General features: G+C 40.1%; 1 long non-coding RNA gene across 1 annotated transcript; it reads left to right on the top strand.

The window, feature by feature from the left end:
• Window positions 1–1,492: 1,492 nt before the first annotated feature.
• On the top strand, window positions 1,493–5,612 carry LOC308645662. Its single transcript, XR_014021263.1, has 3 exons — window positions 1,493–1,700; window positions 2,275–2,824; window positions 4,984–5,612. It is a non-coding gene; the product is annotated as an uncharacterized lncRNA (long non-coding RNA).
• The last annotated feature ends 2,047 nt before the right edge of the window (window positions 5,613–7,659 follow it).

Here is a 7,659-nt window from a genome sequence, read left to right as displayed (position 1 = left end):
AAATAGGTCTGAGGATGTAGCTCAGTGGTCAAGTACCCCAGAGTTCAATCCCTAATATGAAAGAAAGAAAGAGAAAGAAAGAAACACCAGGAGACAGTGTGGGGAAAACAATCAGAATCATTCTTTGGGAAAAAGATACTTAAAACTGACTCTTGACTGTCCCAAGTGAAATACAAGTTTTTATGGGCTTTGTCACATTATGTCATTACCCAATGTTTAGTGCAGTATCTCTGAGGCACAGGGAAAGCAGAGAGGAGGCAAGAACCATCAACTGTGCAGAAATCACTGAGAAAAGGACCTTTGTTTTTAATCTAAGATTTCACTGAGTTCACATGTCTATTTTTAACCCAATGGCACATTACACCATCTTCCAAGTCTTTATCATTTGTACAAAGCAGCCAAAGTGATCTTCCTAAATGCAATTCTCAACATGGCCCTTGCTATCTCACCAAGAACTCCCCTGGTGTTTTCCACTGTCTTCTCCTGTGACAACAGCAAATACAGACAGACATGGAAAATGAAAGGAAACTCACAAAGCAATGCTTTCAGGCTCTCTATTTTCAAACTAGGCTGCTGTTCTCTGTTCTAGTCTACTTTGCTCTGTTGCAATTGTCTTTAAGTCTTAGTTATGGTCTACTAGATGATTTTTATAATGCATCCTTAGATCAATGCCAACAGTTGAAAAGTGCCAGGCAATTAGATCCAAACTTCTTGATCTTACAGTGCCCATGCTTTCCTAAACTGATCAAGGCTGCCTTCCCTCCTTATGAACTTCCCATCCACACAGAGTCATCATTCCCCCAGCACACCCTGAGCTTCCTTTCCTTTCCCTGTCAGTCCATCAGGCTCTTATTCTTATGTGTGTTCCTGTGCTTAGAAACTGCCCAGAAGGTGCCTCTATCTAGCTACTGGATGCTCAGCATCAGGCCTGGTCACGTGCATGCCATCTGAGGCTGTGTCCATGCAGGATGAAGGAGTTCTCTCCTGTGCCCATGTGAATTATGTTCACAACCTCAGAACACTTAACACAAACTACAGCTATTGCTCTATCTGCTCCTTCAGAGTTTGAACCTTACATTGTTTTTCCATAACATCAGTGTCTAACGCAACAGCCAATGCTGAATTAATAGATAGCATTATTATTAAGATTATGATTGTTATAGGACTGGGCAATAAATTCCAAAAATGACCCTTTAATCCATTTATTCTATTTATGTGACACATGCTGGCCTCAGTCAAGAGTGTTAAAGATTTGATAATCAACTGGAACAAGTCACTTTGTGATGCCTGCAATCTGACTTGTCAGTTACCCGAAATGATCCACATATTTCAAGCAGTTCTATCTACACTGTGGTACTTACATCACAGCCTCCAGTGCCCTTGAATTTAATGGCACGCTTCCATGTGTATTTCAAGACCCGGAACAATGATCACTTCCTTTTTATAGGCTCTAATTACTGATATAAATGACACACAGCCTGTTGACTGGGAGCTTACTCACTACTGCAGAAGGATCCCTGGGAATGTCCCTAGCACTATGCTCTGAGGGTAAGATGAAGATGTGAACAATGTAACAGAGCAAGACAGAGGAAGTGGGTCACTACTCTTTACAGAGAAGAATGGGGAACTGGTTGGAAAAGATATTCCAACAGAAGGGACAGAAGACACCAATGAAGACATGAACAGAATTCGAAGTTTTAGTAAGTATCCTGACTTTACGCCTCTCTTCTGAGATGTGTGGAGATCCTGTTGAAATGGGTGACATTTTGGAGAGCTGGCTTTAGCAGGTGCAAAAATATGCTTCAAAGGCTGTATATATCTGTCAGCGGGTAGAAGCAGGGAGAGGAAGAGAGCAGGGGCCTGGCACCTATGGACTGAATGCTGTGGATCTGGAGACAGACAGAGTTCAGGGATCATGAGACAAATGGGTATTTTTAGGCCACCAACAAGAACCAATCCTTCTCAGGAAGAAAAACATGTAAACAATGTTCATGGTGCAATGGAAGTCACATGGGGCAAGGAATTGTAATCCTACAGTGGAGGGGGTGAGGGAAGGTTACACGGCAGGCTCTGAGCTTGATTTCCTCAGATGAGATGACTCAACAGGAGAGAGAAAAGGTCAGCAGAGTGAAAATATAACTCTGCTGAGCTGCCCAATCCCAATGCCAGAATCCCCGCCCAAGCCATGTGGCATAGGGAGACAGAAGATCTGTGTGCAGATGGTAAGTGGAACAGTATATATTGCAATTACATGGCTTGTGCTTTGAAATACAGACTCCAGCTCCTGAGAAGGAATCTGTCAGAGCTGTTTCAGAGGACACTGCAACAGGAGGAGTCTCCTTGGGGACCTTGCCTGATGCTACTGTGAAAACTGTCCTGACACACAAACATCTTCAGCACCCCTGCTCCGTGAGACCAGACCTCTGTGTTATTCTGGAGATTCAATATTAGAGCAGCAAAGAAATTTAAGGAAGCTTATTCAACCAAACTCTCAATCTTTATCCAGATTTTTGGGGAAAAAACTAAAGCAATCCTTTATTGACCAAATTATATTGTTATAGTGTGTATTGTGTTCATGTACAAATATGTAACAACAAATCCCATCTGTTTGTACAACTATAAAAATGTGCACTAGATCTGGTTCAGTGGGATCTCCAGAACTTATTGGTCTTATAACTGAAACTTTGTACCTTCTCACCAACATCCCACCATTTCCCCTACCCCTGAATCCTGGAACTCCATTCTATGTTCTGCTTCTGAGTTAACTGCAACAGGCAGAATCTCCTTAGGGACCTTGGCTGATCTTAACTTTAAGATTCCACATGTAAGTGAAATAATTTCCTGTTGTGTGTCTGTGCCTGGCTTATTTCACTTAGCATAAAAACTTCCAGGTTCATCCACATTGTTGGGAATGGCAAAAAGTCCTTATTTCAAGGTTGAAAATATCACTGTGGGTGGGTGGGGGAATGAGAGTGTGTGAGAGTGTGTGTGTGTGTGTGTGTGTGTGTGTGTGTGTGTGTGTGTGTTTCACATGCTCATTCACAGACAATCTAGGATAATTGCCCACTTGTTGCATCTAATTTCCCATTAGTCTCCTATGTCCATCTGCCTCCTGCCCTGTCCCATGTGATGATAAGTCTTATTTACAAACTGACTACAACAGACTCAAGGCAACTGATTGCATTTTCATACATAATCATGAAAACATTTTAAATTTAATGTATGTGGAACTAGGAAAGTTAAGCTGAAAGATGTGCATTAGGATCTAATAAATCTCCAAATATGTTTTCCTTAGATTTAGCATTGAATAAGTTAGGGTTTTATGTATATGCTCCTTGAATGTACAGAAACCTTGAAATAATTTTCACTTTTCCATCTAAAAGCCTCATTCCAGGAATGATTCAGGAATACCCTGACGTTCTGGTTCCTTCCATATTCTACCCTGCACGTAGAAATGGCCTTGTCAAAGAGGCCCAAGTGAAAGGCAGACACATTTTAAATATGCTTCCAAGTCCATTCACTAACTCTGCTAAAACCCAGAATAAGACATTGATTAATGATCCCAATAACAACTGAAGAGATTGCACAGGAAGAAGCAGAACAAATTAATAACCATAAAGGGGAAGTACATACTTCCTACACTTGATTTTTTTTTTATTTTAATCTACTATACCATCAAACTTAATAGTGATTGAGCAGGATGAAATCATTGTTTGCTTTTCATAAATCCACAGGGGTGATGTGTGAATGAAGAAAGATCCGGCATTTCACCATTCATGAATGCATAGCTCTATTCATATTCATAATTACATAGCACTTTTATATGCATTTTTTGACTTTCAACTCAAAGTTCCCCTGCAGGATCTATATTTTTATTCCAGTTTTACAAATTAGGAAAATGAGTCTCAGATTGCTTCATATACTAGTGAGTAGGAAACTACTATCTTGTGAAGAAAAGGACAGTGGATGCTACTACAGTTTGTCAAAAAATTTTCCAAGTTGGAAGTTCTTGGGCAGGTACCTAAGATCAAACAATGCTGAGGGCCATTACCAAGTAGGAAATTTCCTTGCCAGCGTACCCCATGTTAATTTCGCTGTTGACATTGCATGTTAGGTGACCCTGCCCAAGGACGAGGGTGGATCCAGGATTAGGGTGTATCCTGCAGTTTGAGGAAGTATCCCAATCCTTGGGTTTAGGGCGTTCCCGGTTTAAGACAAGTTTAAGGCGTTCCCAGTTTAAGACCTTGGATTTTAGGGAAGTTCGATGTTGAGGATTATTGCTGCTGGAATTAGGGCGTTCCTGCTGCCTAAGCTCCTGTTGAACTCTCGTGAGATTCAGAGAGCATTTTGGGAAATAAGCCTCGTGGAGTAGGTGAATTGGGTGGCAGGAGAACTGGGATTGCGAGAGAACGTGTGTGGAGGCCGGTGTGAGTTCGGGAATAAAGAATTGCTGTTTGAATCTACAAAGCTGTGTGGTGGCTCGTGATTCTGTGCCCAGCCAAGACTGCGGCAAAACAAGTTTGTGTTCTTGGAGTTATAATATAAAGTTCCAAAATCAGATTGCCTGGATTCAAAACCCTATTCTGCTGTTTTACACATTTTTCTAGGTTTCAGGTTTTTTTTTTTAACCTGCAAAGTAGCAATTGAATACTATGTTTAAAAATTTAAATATGCCAATGCAAAAAATATCAGAAAGAATGGAGCAGAGATAAGAAATAGGTGGTACAAAAATTAGTTCATATTTTTTTTGAGAGAGAGAGAGAATTTTTTAATATTTATTTTTTAGTTCTTGGCGGACACAACATCTTTGCTTGTATGTGGTGCTAAGGATGGAACCCGGGCCGCACGCATGCCAGGCGAGCACGCTACCACTTGAGCCACATCCCCAACCCCAGTTCAGATTTTATCTGGTGCTTGGCACTCTCTCTATATAGAGTATGATATCACTGAAATTGCATCCACAGGGGTGATGTCCTAATCAAGAGTGGTATTGAAGAACAACACATGGATTAAGAACTACTCAATGGAAGAAGAGAGTCCCCTGGAGCTCTAAAGTAATGGAAATAGCAGAGGCAGGAGCATAGACCTGGCATCAGATTCTGACTAGTAGAGTGAACCACGGATGGAGATACCAGAATACACAATCCCAAAATAAGACTCACCTCCCTCCTCTAGCACCTGAGTCTGGACACCACCATGAGTGTCCTCTTACCCAATGTTTATGATGCACTTCTGTCTCTTCATTTCAAATTAGAAAGGAATTGAGGAAAGAGCTTGAAATGAAAGGCAATGGATCTTGGAGAACCAGCAGCAGAGAAAATGACCTTGCATATGAGATACTAAGTTGGGATAAAAATAAGAGGTGAATTCAACTAGAAGGAGAGAATTGGAAGGTGGAGAAAAGAAGAAATTATATGAGCAAAGGCATGCAAGAGTGACTTTGGATTGGTGGAGTGGCATCACCAGGACCCTGTTGTGGTCTCTCTGGGTGGGACTCGTGCAGGAAACCTAGCAGCCAGGAGAGGAAGACACAAAAAATTCTTTTCTCTGCTCCCTCCTTCCTGTTGGATTAGTCAATTTTGGTGGAAACATAAAAAGGAATTACAACTATTCTTCCTCGTTTGATGTTTTGTTTTTCTTTCCCTCCTTTTTGAAGCATAGTTTTGTGTCCAGCTGTTTGTCCAGTTTGTGGACACAGTAGGACCTTGAGTCACTCCATCAGCTTCTCATTCTGTCCCTGGTGAGTGACCCCAGTCATGTCACATACAAGAAGAAATAATGGTACATATGTCTTTCTGGGTTATTGGGAGGAATAAGTTAAATAGTTATGGAACACATCACTCAGGAATATGATTTTAGTCATGCTTCATAAAAAATAGCTCCTGTTTCTTGACATAGTGTAAGCCATAATCAAGCATAGTGCCTCATAGGAGACAGAGATTCAATAGCAAATTTTTTAGAGAACAAACAAAAGAAAGATGAGTTAAGCAAAGGAGAGAAGAATTACATCAATTTGGCCTTGAAACAGGGACACAACCTTAGAATAACCTTCTTGGGGAAGGTTATAGGCCAGAGATGAGACAAAATGCAGGAGCCTATTTAACTATGTACCCAACACCAGCTAAAGAACAGGTTGTGCAAACACAGGTAGGCTACCACCATCCAGTCCCTGGTAGAGCAAGACTCTCAGAAGCAGCTGGAGTCTATGCAAGGCTATGGGAGGAGAGACAATTGACAAAAGCAATCTGTCTTAAAAAGGTTTGCTTCATGCAGTTAAGTAAAATTTCAATAAAGTAAAAACTAAAGGATTCAAAATTCAAACTCAGAAGAACATTGGTTTTTGTTGTTGTTGTTGTTGCTCTTATTCATCCGGAAGACAAGGCCAATCACTTGAGAGCAGGCTGGACCAGATGACTTCATCGTATAGGACAGAGAGGAAGCTGATCTCACAGCTCACTCCAGGGGCCCCACGACCACCCCCTCCAGGAAAAACATTTCCAGCACATGAATCCTGGCACAGCCAGAGCCAACCCACCCCTTGTACTAAATTTTTAGAAAATCTACTGGTTTTGATGTAATCATCAAAGGCTAATGGAAAAAAGTATTATTTCATAGTTTAAGGAAAAAGAAAAGGACATCTGGAATTAACTTTGAATGGGAAAGATTCTGACCTCAGAGACAACACAGAGGAAAAAATGGGATAAAGTCCCTGAGACAGTCAACACCAGGGACTACAGTCTGAAAACATAGATTATTTTAACTATTGAAGTACAAAACTAAAGAATTATTCTATGAACATCAGGCCTTTTATATACCTGTGTTCTGATATATACTGGCTTGTTTCAGTTTTAGAGAAAATTGAGCTTGGAAATACTAAAACATGGTCCTTAGAATCAGAAAAAACAGTCAAATTCTTTTTTTAATATTTATTCTTAAGTTTTAGGTGGACACAACATCTTTATTTTATTTTTATGTGGTGCTGAGGATCAAACCCAGTGCCTCGTGCATGCTAGGCGAGCTTTCTAACCACTGAGCCACAACCCCAGCCCCAAACAAGTCAAATTCTGATTTTGACTCCCAAAAGCTGGTTGTTTTGATAGAGAGTAATTCAAGTTGTGGCCCTGAGTTCAGGGTTGAGTTCAAGATAAAATATTGGACACCCATATCTTGAATAAGCAGCAAATAAGGTTTAGTGTAAGTTTGTCCCCATGGAATATTCTAGTATAAAACATCATCTGTTACTTATCTAAAATTCAAGTTCAAATGAACATCTGTCAACCTTAGTGGAGGCATTCATCTTTGACAGTAGGAATAAAAATATCAACCTTTGTAGTAGGGTAGGGACAAATATCAATAGAAATACATCATTAAGCAGAGGGCCTGACACTTAGGAAATACTCTGAACAGTAACCACTAGTATTTTTTTTTGTATTTTAATTTCATCAAGAATAAAAATAATGTATTATATATTTTATTTACTCAGATTCATTTTTGTTAAAGTATGAAGTTAAATCAGAGATAATTTCCATAATGAAACTTACTTAAAAGCACTTAATAAGTATAAATATCCAGACAGATAGATAGACAGACAGACAGATAGATATGTCATACATACTGTACCTATATTTACACCTAGGCTGCTCACTGGAGTCTTCAAAG

This window comes from Spermophilus citellus (genome assembly GCF_964194105.1).
Source record: "Spermophilus citellus genome assembly, chromosome: 3".
NCBI lineage: Eukaryota > Metazoa > Chordata > Mammalia > Rodentia > Sciuridae > Spermophilus > Spermophilus citellus.
This window is presented reverse-complemented; position numbering and strand designations above follow the sequence as displayed.